The 16,289-nt window shown below is 38.8% G+C and overlaps 1 long non-coding RNA gene across 2 annotated transcripts; it reads right to left on the bottom strand.

Annotated features, from left to right (window-relative positions):
* Positions 1-1,945: 1,945 nt before the first annotated feature.
* On the bottom strand, positions 1,946-15,795 carry LOC132017391 (uncharacterized). Of its 2 annotated transcripts, XR_009404256.1 has the most exons (4): positions 15,688-15,795; positions 14,254-14,412; positions 6,620-6,702; positions 1,946-2,016 (listed from the first exon to the last, which is right to left on the bottom strand). It is a non-coding gene; the product is annotated as an uncharacterized LOC132017391 (long non-coding RNA). The 2 variants fall into 2 exon arrangements; XR_009404255.1 differs by lacking the exons at positions 1,946-2,016; positions 6,620-6,702 and adding an exon at positions 14,093-14,175 and having other exon boundaries at positions 14,267-14,412.
* Between the last annotated feature and the right edge of the window lie 494 nt (positions 15,796-16,289).

Below are 16,289 nucleotides of genomic sequence, written 5' to 3'. Positions count from 1 at the left end.
GGGCCAAGATCCTGGAGAGAAGGGGAATGCATAGAAGTGGGTCAGATGTTCTCTTTTTTCCCTTGGAGCACTGCCAGTGTGTCACAGTACATACATAGAAGTCAAGTCAAAAATGGTGGCCTAGGGACGCCTGGGTGGCTCAGTTGGTTGGGCGGCTGCCTTCAGCTCAGGTCATGATCCCAGCGTCCTGGGATCGAGTCCCACATTGGGCTCCTTGCTTGGCAGGGAGCCTGTTTCTCCCTCTGCCTCTGCCTGCCACTCTATCTGCCTGTGCTTGCTCTCGCTTCTCTCTCTATGACAAATAAATAAATAAAATCTTAAAAAAAAAAAATGGTGGCCTAGAGATGTCAGAATTCCCAAAGTCTGGGAAAATAAAACTAGGAGTTCTGAATTATTAAAACAATTAGAACTTGAGGAACCAAGGTGCCAGGGAAAAGGGAAGCACACAGTGTGAAGGCTACATAAAGTTATAGATAACATTATAAACAATAAAATGCATGACTCAAAGACTTGACACCTGCTCATTAATAAAATTTTAATAAATAGCCTTTCTCATAGTTGTGGTATGTCTATGTGTGTGGATGTGTATATGTATATGCACATGTTCATATGCTTTTATGTAAGTGAGGTAATATTATATATGCTCTTATTATACATTCTGCTTCTTTTCACTCAATGGTATGTGATAGGAAGTTTCCTTTTAAATGGTTGTTTATTTTTCTATTATACGACCCTAGCAAAACTTAATCAATCCATATTGTTGGTTCCAACTTTTACCGTTTAGAGAAGTCTTCAGTGAACATTTCTGTGGTTTTTACATAACTTCCCTATTACAATATCTTCCTAGAGTAAATCTCTAGAAGTAAAAATACTGAGTCAAAAGGCACACACAGTTAAAGTGTTTGATGACATATTGGCAAACGAGATTCAAGGAACACGGATGTTTGCTTCCACCAACAGTGCACAGAAGAACCTGTATTTCTACTCTTCAGCATTACAACATATTCAAAATCTTTTCCCCTTTCGCCAGCTGAAGTGGTGAAAAAGTTGTTCTCTAATTCTTGTTTTAGTTTATAACTAAACCTAAAAGATGAGGTTGAACATCTTATTTTTATCACCTCATCTCTGCCCGTTCATGTATTTCACCCATTTAAAAAGTTGGGATATTACCTCTTTTTATTAATTTGTAAGACCTGATTTTATATCAGGGATAGTAATTTTTTATTGCAAATATATTTCTTAAATTTGTAATTTGTTTTTTCATTTTGTTTATGATTCACTACATAGACATTTTAAAGTGTATGTGTGTGTGAAAGAGAGAGACTTTGGTAGCAGATTCCTCTTTATTAAGTCTCTTTCTCATTGTTGCCAGCAGCAATCTTCTAGAAAACCATGAAGGAACATAAACTTCTTCACAGGTGTGAAAGCAAAGGAGACTGTGTTGTATTCATCAGTAACTTAGGCAGAAGAAAACAGGAGTGCTACTATAGGCAATATGGTGATGACAGAAATAGATAAACCCTTGGGAGAAGAGAAAGGGAATTACTGTAGATGTAACTTTGTAATGTCTCCTCTAAGGTTTTATATTAATAGAACATTCCAGTTCTTTAGAATGCTCCATACTTCACCGACATCCATTCCAAGTCTTAGCTTCTTAAATAGACCCTGCAATAGGCCATAGCAGCTCCTATTAATGATTTAGAAAGGGGAGGATCCCCAATTCTGATATTATGTTTGCAACAAAGGGAGTTGTGCTCTCAGAGTCTCAGTTTGAAATAAAGAATACATTCGCCTACAGACACATTATTCTGAGTGCTGACTAAACTGACAGGTGGAAACATTGTAATAAAGGCAAGCATCCAGACACTTACAGGTTACTTTGCACTGTTTGGCATCTGAATATTCTTCCATTTGGGGAGCGATTCCTCAGTTTAGAGAAAAACCCTGTCATTCTGTGGATGCCAATGTACGGCATCTGTTTCTTCCTCGTCAGTGCATCCATTGGAGATTCTGACTCTGAAGCAAGCACCAAAAAGAAGGAAATGACATAGGTCCATGACAAGAATGTTCCTGTCACCGCTTCTCTTCAACAGTGGACTGACTAAAGATTATAGGCAATACAACGAAACAAGAAAGTAAGTACATGAGTTAAGAAAAGAACAAATAAAACAGTAATTATTTGTGGATGTTATAATTATCTACATGGAATATTCAAAAGAATGTATAGAAAAATGGTCAGAATTAATGAGTTTAGCAAGATTTCTAGATGTTGTATCAATATAAAAAGACAGTTGCATTTTTACTTATTAGCAAAAACAAACAGAAATTTAGTAGCATAAAGTAATATAAAGCATCTAGGAATAAGTATAAAAAAATATGTACAGAGCCTTTGTACAGAATATTATGTCTCTACTGAAGCATTTTAAGAAGATTCAAGTAGAGAGAGAGACATATCTTGCTTCTATAAAGACAAAATATTTGACAACGAGCAATTCTAGTGAAATTCCCAGTGGGTTTTTTCATGGAGCACAAAAGGCTTAATTTAAAATTCATTTGCTCCTTTGTGTAAATTAATTGGCCAAATATACATGGGTTTGTTTCTGGGCTATTTTGTTCCATTGATCCATGTGTCTGTTTTCATGCTGATATCACACTGTTTTAACTACCTTAGTTTTGTTATGCAGCCATGTAAGATAGCCAAGACTATACAACGGGAGAAAGACACATGCAAAAGAATGCAACTTGACCACTATATTACACCATACACAAAAATTAACTCAAAATGCATTCAAGACTTGAATGTAAGGCCAGAAACCATAAACTCCTAGAAGAAAACATAGGTGGTAAGCTCCTTGACATAGGTCTTAAAGAATAATTTTTTTAGTCTAACACTGACAGTGCAGCAACAAAAGCAAAAATAAACATATGGAACCACATCAAACTAAAAAGCTTCTGCACAGCAAAGAAAGCCATCAACAAAGTGAAAAGGCAGCCTACTAAATGGAAGAAAATATTTGCAAATAATATATTTGATAAAGGGCTAATATCCAAAATGTATACATAACTCCTACAACTTAATAGCAACAACAAGGAATCTGATTTAAAAATTGGCAGAAGATGGGGCATTTGGGTGGCTCAGTCAGTTGAGCATGTGACTCTTGATCTCAGCTCAGGTCTTGATCTCAGGGTCATGAGTTCAAGCCCCATGCTGGGGCTTGAGTTCAAGCTCTTCAAGTTCAAGTCATGAGTTCAAGGCTCCACGCCGGGTATAGAGCCTACTTAAAAAAAAAAAAAAAGCGGACAGAAGACCTGAATAGACATTTTTCCAAAGAAGACAAAGAGATGGCTGGCAAATTCATAAAAATATGCTGGGCATTATTCATCATCTGGGAAATGGAAGTCAAAACCCCAATGAGAAATCACTTTAAACCTGCTTTAAGGGTTACTATAAAAAAGACAAATAACAAATGTTGATGAGGATGTGGAAAAAAGGGAACCCTTGTACACTGTTGGTGGTAATGTAAATTGGTGTGGCCACCACAGAAAATAGTTTGGAGTTTCTATAAGAAATTAAAACCACAACCACCGTATGATTTAGCAATTCTACTTTTGGGCATTTATCCAAAGAAAAGGAAAACACTAACTCAAAAAGAGATAATATACACCCCATGTTCATTACAACTTGACAATAGTCAAGATATGAAAATAACCCAAGTGCCCACCGGTGGCTGAATAAATAAAGAATTGTGGTATATACATGCAGTGGAATATTATTCAGTCAAAAAAAAGAATGAAATCTTGCTTCTTGAAACAACATGTATGATCATGAATGCATTATGTTAAGAGACATAAATCAGAGAAAGATGAATACCATATTATCTCTCTTACAAGTGAATCTCAAACAAACAAACCCAAGCTCAGAGATATGGAGAACAGATGGCTGATTGGCTGGAGGTGGGAGAAATGGATAAAAATCTTAAAAATTTTTTAAAAATTTAGAAGTAAAGACAATTTGTGAGATCGTGTAATTAAATTAGAGGAAAATCTTTTCTCAAATTTAATTAGCTATAAAAAACAAAGGTCTTAAAACCCACAACATTTTTGATGATTTTTACACAGACAACAAGCAATTCTCAGACACTACCTGGATGGTGTCTGAGAATGCAACTCAATTCTGACACTATCTACCTGGAGACAACATCAGATTCCACAGATCAAAGGTTCAGTCCCGCAAGACTGCCCTCCCTGACCCATCCCACTTCCGACACCAGTTTCAAGCTCAGGTCGTCCTTATCTGTGTTTCCGACCAGCTACCGACCTGAAGTTCCAATGACTCTTCCAACTCAGGATGCCAATCACAGTCTACGTTGTTACTTGTACTTCTGAGTGACTGATTACAAATTAGAGGTTCTCTTGAGTCCCTCCTCAGGTTCAATTAACTTGCCACAATTAAGTGGCTCACAGAACTCAGAGAAACATCTTACTATAGATCACCAGCTTATTAGAAAAAGATACAGCTGTGGAGCATCCAGATATAGATCTACATAGGACAAGGTAGGTGGGAAGGAGTGCTGAGCTCCCATGCCCTCTCTAGGCAAGCCTGTTTTCCCAAATCTCCACATGTTCACCAGCCTGCATGTCCTCTGAACCCTGTCCTCTTGGGTTTTTATGAAGGTTTCATTATATAGGCACAGTTGACTAAATCATTGATCATTGGCAATTGGCTCTAATTCCAGCCCCTAACCCCTCACCACACCTCTCCCCAGAGGACCAGAGGGGAGAGGGAGTATTTCCTGACCCCTCTGCTTAGGTAAGGGTGGGAGGACTGCAAATTCCCAGCCTCTAGTCACATGGTTGTGTCTCCCGGCAGCCAGCCCTCATCCTTACATGGGGACCAGAAGTCATGCACTAATGCATTGATGTAACAAAAAAACACCTTCAGGTTCTCACCATTTAAGATTTAAATTTAAATTCTAAGAGTTTTAAGAGCTCTATGCCAGATATGGGAGGAGGACCAGGTATATATATAAATTACAATCTCACATGTCACAGAGGAACATATAAGTGTGATTTCACTTATATAAGGTTAAAAAAAAAAAACGTGGTAGCTGTATAGAGTTTGGGGACACAAATATGTAATAAAAATGTATAAAAAATCCAGGATTTCAGTTTCCTCCAAGATAAAGAAAGTTACTAGAAACATACTCAAAAACTTCAAAATCATGATTTAGCAGTAGCTATAAAATTATTCAATTTATTATTCTTTAAACTGTACATGAATGTTACATCCCTCCCCCCTTTTTGGGTATGATTTCCCCCTACAACTTAACAAAATGAAGAGACAAGGGACAGTTTGGAATCATCCCTGCACCGATACACAATGATTCCTACAGCATCTGGTGGCAATAGCCAGGTGGAGCCAGGTGTGGGGTGGCTGGTTAATCCACCCCCTGCCTGAAGACTTGACCTGGAAACCTCTTCACTTGGTCTCCTTTGGATTTCACCTGTTTTCTAAGCCCAAGTTCTTCTGCTTTTCCATTTAAATTCTGTGAACTACCAAATATCCTTCCCCCCAAAATTGTCTTTCTCCTTAACCAGAGAAACTCCTTTATCAGAGTTGGTTGCTATTGTTTAAAATCAGTAAAGAAATAAAATGAAAGAAAATGAACAGTGCTTTTCTGAGCATCTAAGAGGGGCACTTCACCAAAATGGCGTTGGAAGCCTTCCCACGTGTGGTGCCATCTAAACTCTGACCTGAAAGACTGGTGGAAGAGAACCAGGTGACCAAAGGGGAAGACAAGGGTTCCAGGCTCCTCACATTAAGCCTTTTCAGATTCCTCTCTTGCAATATGCCTCTCTTGTTTGACTGCCCTGCCCTCCCTCTCCCCTCCTGGTAGGTCCCTTTTCTTTAGATACCTTAGAAAAGCCCTCAATTTTATGGTTTCTCCCAGTAGCATTTGATATCATGACCCCTCTTTTCTTAAAATACACTCCTCTGTTGGATTCTGTGAAACCACATTTCCCTTGTTTTCTTTTAAGTTTTCTAACATTTTCTAACTGTGCTTCTAATTACCTTCTCTACTGACTCTCATGAGAACAACCTTACACCTCAATCCTAGCTTTCTTTTTCTCATGGTTTTCTCTGCTTCTCTCTCACTTTTTTTCTGCCCGTTCTCTTTTCTACCTCCCCTTCCCACCTTTCCCATAGACTATCACATCTCTTCTCTTTAAAAAAAAAAAAAAAGTATTTATTCGAGAGAGAGAGAGAGAGGAGCTGCAGAGTGAGAGGGACAAGCAGTCCCCGTGATGGCTCAGAGCCCAACACAGGGCTCAATCCCAGGACCCTGAGATCATGTCCCAATCTGAAATCAAAAGTTGCTCGCTTAACCAACTGAGCCACCCAGGTGCGCCTCTTCTCAGAGCTTTTAAACCTATCACTGTGTTGATCACTTTCCAGCTCAGGTATCTCTTCTGGATGCAAGAAGTTTAAGAGTCAAGGAGGAGGTAACCATGTTTGTTTCGCTCACTGTTAAATGTCCAATGCCTAATATGGTGCCTGGCCCATGACGGTTATTCAATTCAAATATATATGAATGTTTGAGTGAATCATTATACTTACATTACTCCAGGTGTCTGGAAACATCTATCTTTATGTTTCTATTAGATGTTCTGTCTTATATTGAAACTTTAACTCTCCATTTACTATGGGAAAAAATAAACAATATCAAATCTTTTTGGAGGTAGGGATACTTTCATTTTCTTTTTTTTGAATGGCTGAACAGTATTTCTTTCTTCTTTCTTTTTTTAAACTTTAAATTCAATAAGCCAACATATATTACATCATTAGTTTTTGATGTAGTGTTCAATAATTCATAGTTTCATATAACACCCAATGCTCATCACATCATGTACCCTCCTTAATACCCATCACCCAATTACCCCATCCCCCCACCCACCTGCGCTTAAGCAACCCTCAGTTTCCTATAGTGAAGAGTCTCTCATGGTTTGTCTTCCTCTATGATGACTTCTCATTCAGTTTTCTCTCCCTTCCCTTGTGATCCTCTGCACTATTTCTTATATTCCACATATGAGTGAAACTATATGATAATTGTCTTTCTCTGATTGACTTATTTCACTTAGCATAATTCCCTCCAGTTCCATCCACATCTATGTAAATGGTAAGAGTTCATCCTTTCTGATGGCTGAGTAATAGTCCATTGTATATACATACCATATCTTCTTCATCCATTATTCTGTCCAAGGACATCATTTAGATAAAGGATTGCATTTGGTTAGCAAACTCTGAGAGACTCACTGAAACAATAATTTAGTGGTTGGAAGAAAAGTGATTTTATCTTGGCACTAAGGAGTGAATACAAGAAGCAAACAAAATGAGTTTCCGGGAAGATGGCACGGTAGGAGGACCCTAAGCTCATCTCGTCCCACAGATACAACTCCATAACACTCACATCTGTTCAAATAACCCAGAAAAATGAAGAATGGAAGAGACAGTCAGAACAAACTCTGCAAATGAATGTAGAGAAGAGACCACACTCAAGAGGGCAGGAAGGGCAGAGATGTGGTAGGGAGCTAAACCCCATGCCTCTGGCCACTAGAGGGAGGGAACAGTGGGTATGGAGAGTGATGAGAATCAGACTATCACATCAGGAGGTTGCCCAGGGAATACAAATCCCCGTAACACTTGACTTTGAATATCAGAGGGGCCAAATTTCATGAGGTCTTATAACCAAAGGAACTTAAAGCTTAGAACTTTAAAAATCAATAAGCTTGGCTCTGGAAGAGCCCAGAAGGTGATAGAAAGCTGAGTCTCTGCCCTTAAAGATTCAGTGCAACAAACATCCCTCAAAGATAAAGCTTAGAAACAACAGTTTCAAAACTCCTGGGGCATATGGGAGGCAGAGTTAGTTACTAATCTCGGAGTTCACTGAGGGACCTCTCGGGGAACAAAGGAACGGGCAGGCACCATGACCCTCCCACTTTCCCCAGCATAATCTTAGAGCCTTCTGCAGGAACGAGCTCTGCACAGGTATTCACTACCTAACTTGCTTATGCTGACTATGCCCTGCCCTCTCCGGCTGGGCCTGCTTTAGTCCTCATGCCTCTGGTCCCCTGCCCAGGAAGACTGGTGCAAACCTTGCCAACACTGTGTCTCTCAACTTCCCACAGAGGACATGAGCACCTTGTTAAAACTACACCCTCTGATGAGGCACCTGGGTGGCTGCTAGCTAAATGGTGACTCTTGATGTCAGCTCAGGTCATGATCTCAGGGTCCTGGAATCAGCCCCGTGTTAGGCTCCATGCTCGGTGGGGAGTCTGCTTGAGGATTCTCTCCTACTCCCTCTGGCCCTCATCCTGCTTACTCTCTCTAAGGTAAATAAATAAATAAGTAAATCTTAAACACACACACACACACACACACACAACCTCCACCAATATGTGTGCACTTAACAGAGTGGATCTGGCTGCCCCAGCCTCTACAGTGGCTGTGAGTCCCCTGTAGAAGGGGACCAGTGATATCTTGTTAAGTGCATGCCCTGCCCACTACTTTCAAGAGCAAGAGACATAGCTGACTTACCAGAACACAGAAATAGACATAGAGAGTTCTGCAAAATGAAGAGACAGAAGAATATGTCCCAAATGAAGGAACAGGACAAAATTATAGTAAGAGACCCATACAAAATGGATTTAAATAATACACCTGATAAAAAAAATTGAAAGTAATGATTATAAAGATACTCACTGGACTTGGGACAAGAGTGGAGGATCTCAGTGAGATCATTAACTCATAGATAAAAAAGAACCAATCAGAGATGAAGTACACAATAATTAAAATTAAAAATAAACTTGGTGGAATAAATAGGCTAGAAAAGACACAGGAATGAATTAGCAACCATGAATCAGACTAATGGAAAGTAATGAAGCTGAACAAATGAGAGAAAAAAATTATGCAAAGTGAGAATAGAAGCAGGGAACTCAGTGACTTCGTCAAGTATAATAACATTTATGTTATAAGGATCCCAGAAGAAGAGAGAGAAAAGGAGACAGAAAATTTATTTGAAGAAATAATAGCTGAGAACTTCCCTAATCTGGGTAAGGAAACAGATATCCAGATTCAGGAGGCACAGAGATTCCTCAACAAAATCAACAAAAGGATGTCCACACCAAGATATCTATTAATTAAAATGGCAAAAAGTCATTCAATCAAGGAAAAAAAAATTAGAAGTAGCAGAAAAAAGAAGACAGTTACATACAAGGGAAATACTAAAAGCTATCAGATTTTTCAACAAAAACTTTGCAGGCCAGAAAGGAGCCATATATCCAAAGTGCTATCAGCCATATATTCAAAGTGCTGAAAGGGAAAAATCTGCAGTCAAGAATACTCAATCCAGCAAGGCTATCATTCAGAATAGAAGGAGAGATAAAGAGTTTCTCAGACAAACAAAAACAAAAGAAGTTCCTGACCACTAAACCAGCCCTACAAGAAATATTAAAGGGGTCTCTTTCAGTAGAAAGAAAAGGAATGGCCATAAATGAGAGTATGAAAAGTAGGAAACAAAAAAGTGGTAAGAAGAAAAAAAAACTTATCTGAAAAACCAGCCAAGGATTCACAGAATAAAAGGTTGTAAAATATGACACCATATACCTAAAACGAATTCAAACTTGAGCAACCATCACTTCATATAGATTGCTATATGCAGAAGAGTTTGTATAACAACCTAAGGTAGCCACAGATTAAAAACCAGTAATAGATATGCAAAGAATAAAGAAAAAGGAATCCAAGTATATCAGTAAAGAAAATGAACTATGAAAGAGAAGAAGAAGGGAAAGAATCAGAGAAATACTACAGAAACAACCACAAAGTGAGTAACAAATTGGCAACAAATACATATCAGTAATTACTTCGAATGTAAATAGAATAATGCTCCATCAAAAGACATAGGGTGACAGAGTGGATAAAAAATAAGACCCACCTATATGCTGCCTAAAGGAGACTCATTTTAGACCTAAAGTCACCAACAACTTGAAAGTGAGGGAACAGAGAAACATCAAGCAAGTGGTTCTCAAAAGAAAGATGGGGTAGCAATACTTACTTCAGACAAAATAGACTTTAAAGCAAAGGTTATAATAAGAGACAAAGAAGGACACTCTATAATAAGATAGGAGACAATACAAAAATTGTAAATATTTATGTACCCAACATGGGCACACCCAAATACATGTAACAGTTAATAACAAACATAAAGGAAATAATTCATAGTAGGATAATAGTAGTAGGGGGCTTTAACACCCCAACTACATCAATGGACAGATCATCCAAACAGAAAATGAATAAGGCAAGAGTGGCTCCCAATGACACATTGGATCAAATGGATTTAACTGGATTGCAATATACAAAAGAATGAAACTGGACCACTTTCTTACATCATACACAAAAATAAACTCTAAATGAATTAAAGACATAAATGTAACACCTGAGACCATAAAAATCTTAGAAGAGAGCACAAGCAGTAGTTCACCTGACATCAGCTGTAGCAACATATTTCTAAATTAAGTCTCCTGAGGCAAGGGAAATAAAAGCAAAAAAGAACTACTAGGATTACAACAAAACAAAAACTTCTGCATAGTGAAGGAATCAATCAATAAAACTAAAGGGCAACCTATTGAATGGGAGAAGATTATTTGCAAAGGCATATCTAATAAAGGGTTAGTATCTAAGATATATAAAGAACTGATACAACTCAACACCTAAAAACCAAATAATCCAATTAAAAAAATGGGCAGAAGACATGAACAATCATTTCTTGAAAGAAGACATATAGATGGCCAACAGACATATGAAAAGATGCTCAGCATCGTTTGATGTCGGGGAAATGCAAATCATAACTACAATAAGATGTTGCCTCACACCAATCAGGATGACTAAAATCAAAAACAGAAGAAACAACAAGTTTTGGCGAGGATGTGGAGAAGAAGGAGAGCTTGTGCACTCTTGGTGGGAAGGCAAACTGGTGCAGCCACTGTGGAAAATAGGGTGGGGGTTCCTCACAAAATTAAAAACAGAACTACCATAGCACCCAGTAACTTCACAGCTACTGGGATTTACCCAAAGAAAATGAAAACACTAATTTAAAGGAATACAAGAACCTCTATGTTTATTTCAACATTATTTACAATAGCCAAACTATGGATGCAGCCCAAGTGTCCATGGACAGATGAATGAATAAAGAAGGCGTGGTACATAAATACAATGAAATATTATTCAGCCATAAACAAGAATACAATCTTGCCATTTGCAGCAACATGGATAAAGCTAGAGAATATAATGTTGGTGAAATAAATCAGTCAGAGAAAGACAAACACCATAAAATTTGACTCCTATGTGGAATTTAAGACACAAAGCAAATAAGCAAAGAAAAAAAGAGAGAGCAACAAACCAAGAAGTAGACATGGACTCCTAATTATAGAGAACAAACTGATGGTTTCCAGAGGGGAGGTTGGTGGGAGGGATGTGGTGAAATAGGTGATGGGGACTGAGAGTACCTTTATCGTGATGAGCACGGAGCAATGCAGAGAATTGCTGAATCGCTATGTTGGACACTTGAAACTAATTTACTACTACATGTTAACTACTCTGGAATTAAAACTAAAAATAGTAAGAAAGAAAGAACCAAGCAAAATGGACTTCATTTCTCTCAACTCCAGTGATTCTAACCTTATTGGGGGAGGGACTCAGAGGGGCTAAGAAAGAGAACTATAATAAACCAAGCACACCTGACCTGTAGGAACTAGGGCAGCAATGTGCTACTCCTGATGACGGCTCTACTGGTGCAGTGGAGGCTCTGGGAGTCCCTGACTGATGGTGAAAACGGCTGGCTGAGCTGACTGGCTAGGGGAGAGGATAGGTTCGGAGAATGAAGAGTTCTAAGCATGGGCCTGCCTTTTTTCTTTCTGAGTCCCTCCTTTTTTTAAATTTATGTGCTTTAGAGAGAGAGATTGAGTACCAGCAGGGGAGGAGCTGGGGGAGAGGAGAGAGAGAATCTCAAGTAGACTCCACATTGAGTGCAGAGCCTGATGCAGGGCTCTATCCCATGACCCTGAGATCGTGACCTGAGATCACCACCTGAAGCACATTGAAAGTCCGAAGGTCAGCCAAGTTAGGCACCGAGGCACCCCACCGGCCTGCTTTTTTAAAGAAGACACATTTTTGTCCCAGGATTAGGAGGAAATGAAAGTTGTTTGTTAGGCACAGAAACTATGCAGCAATGTCCTCTAGAGCAATCCTCTGATCTGCCGTTGTGACACTTAGATATTTATTGCTACAGAAATGTTCGATTTTCACAAAACTTGAGGAGATTTTTAAAGAAATCCAGAGATGAGCAAGGATGAATATTTCTCCTCTGTGACTTAGGTTTTTTTTTTTAATTTAGGGGAAACATTATGTACATTGTTTTATAAGCCCAGGTCATGTCCCTCAGAAGCTTATGGTTTTAGTACAAAAACAAATGTAGAAGGGAATTAACAAGCAATGTGTTTGAAGGGGAAAGAAATTCTGTTTGCCTTTATGGCTGGAAGGTCCCTTGAGTTAGCTGCAGGCATGCCCAGAAAAGAACACTTTCCTTTTTATCTTTACAATTGGACTGGGCTTTAACATTAAAGATAAAACATACATTTGATTTAATACTTCATCAGATAAAAATAAAAATTTTATTTTAACTATTCATCTTCACTATACAGGTAACTCCCAACTTATGAAAGATTTATAAACCCCAAAATACTTTGTTAGGTCTATGCTTGCAAACATTATAAGTATGGCTACATTATCAAACTCACAAAATCTTATTTAATCCGTCATGAGGATGAAATATTTCTAAGTGTAGCTCTTAGTATTCCCAGAAAGAGACACCTAGCATCTCATACTCTGAATCCTAAGCCCTAAGTCCTGAGAGTCCTGAGACTCCGGAGCCCTGATGAATTTGTTCATAAGGAAGAACGCGTGGAGGTGCCATGGGCTGGAGAGGCCCCACCCAGATAGGCGTTCCTGGCGGTCTCCCCAGCAATGGTGGGGAAGGAATCCTGGATGAAGGTGTCAGGGATGGGGGAAGATTCCTGCAGGAGGAAATCAGAGACAGGAGAGGACTTGTGGGCATGTGGAAGTAGTTATTCATTTGTAAGTATTTTTGTAAGTATTATTGCAAGTCAGAAGATGTTTCTATATATAGTAGTTTTTATTTTTTTTTTTATTTTTTATAAACATATATCATTTCATTCTTTTTAAAATGTCTGTCACCATAACGTTACTACAATATTATTCACTATAGTCCACAAGCTGTACTTTTCATTTCTGTGACTTACTGACTTCATACCTAGACATTGTACCTCTTAATCTTCTTTAATTTTTCACCCTCCACCCCACCTCCTCTACTGAGGGAAATATACCACTTCTCTCGAATATCAGCACTTGATAGGTGTTGGAGAGCAGGTAATTTGACTCTGAGGACTTTGGTAAGATCTGGAAGAATGGGAAAGTTCTGACTTGTTTATTGGAAATATATATTTAATATACATTTATATGTTATTTAATATATAATATATTAATATATTAAATACCATGTGAAATAATGACAAAGTTGACATTTCCCATGAAAATTCAACTTCTTCACTGTCTTGTATACAAGGTTATCCACACCTTCATGTAGGTGAGTTCTTTTTTTTCTACCTATACAGAGAAGATTTTAAAAACATGAATTCCTGGGATAAAGATTCTGACTGACTGGTAACTACAATGAAATCCTGTGATTTTGATGGATTCATTTCTAAATTTTCAGTTTTAGGCAAGAATTTATAACATATAGACTTCATAAAAATGTTTCCTCCTATAGAAAATAATAAAGATAAATACAAAATGACCAAAAAAGTATGACAAAATGAGAAAAAACATTTATAGTATATACAACAAAGGTTTAATATCTCTAATAATATAGTGTTATGTAGATAAGAAAAAGAGCAATATCAAAGAAAAGAATGGGAAAGGAGAAAAAGGAATCACATAAGAAGAAATACAAATGGGGCGCCTGGGTGGCTCAGTGGGTTACAGCCTCTGCCTTCGGCTCAGGTCATGATCTCAGTGTCCTGGGATCTACCGCATCAGGCTCTCTGCTCAGCAGGAAGAAGAAAAGGTATTTAAGCTGCATGTTCAAAACTGAAAGCAAAAAATGGTAAGAACTGGGGCACCTGGGTGGCTCACTGGATTAAGCATCAGACTCTTGCTTTCAGCTCAGGTCGTGATCTCAGGGTCCTGGGACTGAGCCCCGTGTCAGGCCCTGCACTCAATGCAGAGTCAGCTTGATTCTCTTTTCCTCTCCATCTGACCCTCCTGCTTGTGCTCTCACTCTGCAAAATAAATAAATAAGTCTTAAAAAAAAATAATAGCTTTATGAGATTCAACTCTCATATATCACACAATTTACCCACTTAACCTATAACATTTACTGAATTTTCAGCTTTTTAGAGTTCTGTCATCATTACTACAAACTCCCTACTACTCTGTCATCATTACTACAAACTCCCTACTAGCTTCTGTTTACTTATTTCCCCATCCAATGGCAAGATGATGACCTAACTGTTTGGTACTTTTAGAAAAAGGGACTGAGTATTTTGGCTGAGCCTCTTCTGGGCATCTTTTCCTTTTGGAACCAGCCCTTCTGCAGAACACATACATTCTCTGTCCCTCCATCTGATAAGGCCTGAGGTGGCTCAGTGGCCAGTGTTGATAAGTGCACAAGGTGGCCCTCTATCCCTCCTACTGGTCCAGCTCCTATCAGTAATCAAAACCTGATTTTGCTCTCCATCTGTCTAGTTCCTGCATTGATCATTCAATCATTTACAAACACAGAAAGGGAAGAAGGTAGGGTTGTTTATTAACCTCTTGCAATTCCCAGTGAGAATGAGTAAGAAGTCAGAATGAAAGCTTAGCTGAGGTGTGGGGGGCAAGGGAGGCACACTTGGACAATAACTAGCTTCACTGAATATATTTATTTTACAGAAAAGATTTTTAAGGCACAAAGATATGGGAGAAGTTTGAGTTTACATGGTTCGTTACACGAGACTGAGTGAGAACACAGAAATCTTGACTTTTGGAACCAGTGCTTTTACGTAGTCATTTTTCAAATAGTTAATACACTGTACACTAGGACCCAATGTTTATAAAAATTCACCAGTGTGCACTCCTAAAAAAATATTTTAGGAGCAAAATTATTGCCACATATAAGAAAACAAAAATCTTTATGTCATTATACACATTTCTTAGGTATATCTGAAACTCTCTCAACTTCAACTTAAATTATCTTAAATTCAATCCTGAAAAAATCAGGACTTGGTTCATATATCTAAAAAAAAAAAAAAAAAAGGTTATAATTTCCTCACACTTGATCTATGTTTCCTGTCAGACACATAAAGATACATCAGAATGAGCTATTGCGATGTCCTTGTAAGAAGTTAAATTGGCTGTGATTTAGGGAACCTTCTCATTCCATACATTAAAGAAAATATCTTTTGAAATCTTGGATAAAAAAACAGAAAAACTGAACGTTTAAAAGAAAGTATGCACTACTTGGCCTTGCAAAGCGCCTCATTCTGTAAAGACCCAGCGCGGCTGCGATTACTCACATAACTATCTCTTGCAGATGCTGACAGGTACTCCCTTTGCCACTCCGGAGCCAGGCGGGAGTGGGAATCCCGGCTTCTGCAGCGGCTGAGGGAGGCCACCGCACCTGGGGCCCGGGGCAAAGGGGCTCTAACCAGAGTGGGGCGGTTCCTAGCTCTGGAGTCCTACAGTCTACAGCACTTTGCTCACGCGCATGAGCACGGGCCTGCTGCCCGCCCAGCAGGACTCTTCAAGCTTGCACAGGCGTACTCTTGCCTTCCCTCCCAATTCTTTCTCCACTGACCTCTGTCTTCCTTAGCCTCTACTCCCCATTTTCACACCTCACTGGGGACAGACTCGTTCAGAGACTATTGATGGCCGGACGCGAGAGGAGAGCTAACAGACTCACTGAGGGCTTGCAGCAAGAGTATAGTGTTTTGAATAATGAAGGGAAGACAGCTTTGTTACTACTTGGGAAAACAAGTCTAACAAATACGGGAACTTCTGTGTTTGGCTCAGCTTGGCTCCTCTAACTTTCAAGCAGAGAGTGACCAATCCCTGCTGACCTCTGAGAGGTCTTGGGAATACATGAGTTCATAAGAACTGTTAAACAACTTCGAGGAAA

Source organism: Mustela nigripes, chromosome 5 (genome assembly GCF_022355385.1).
Source record: "Mustela nigripes isolate SB6536 chromosome 5, MUSNIG.SB6536, whole genome shotgun sequence".
Taxonomy (NCBI): domain Eukaryota; kingdom Metazoa; phylum Chordata; class Mammalia; order Carnivora; family Mustelidae; genus Mustela; species Mustela nigripes.
This window is presented reverse-complemented; position numbering and strand designations above follow the sequence as displayed.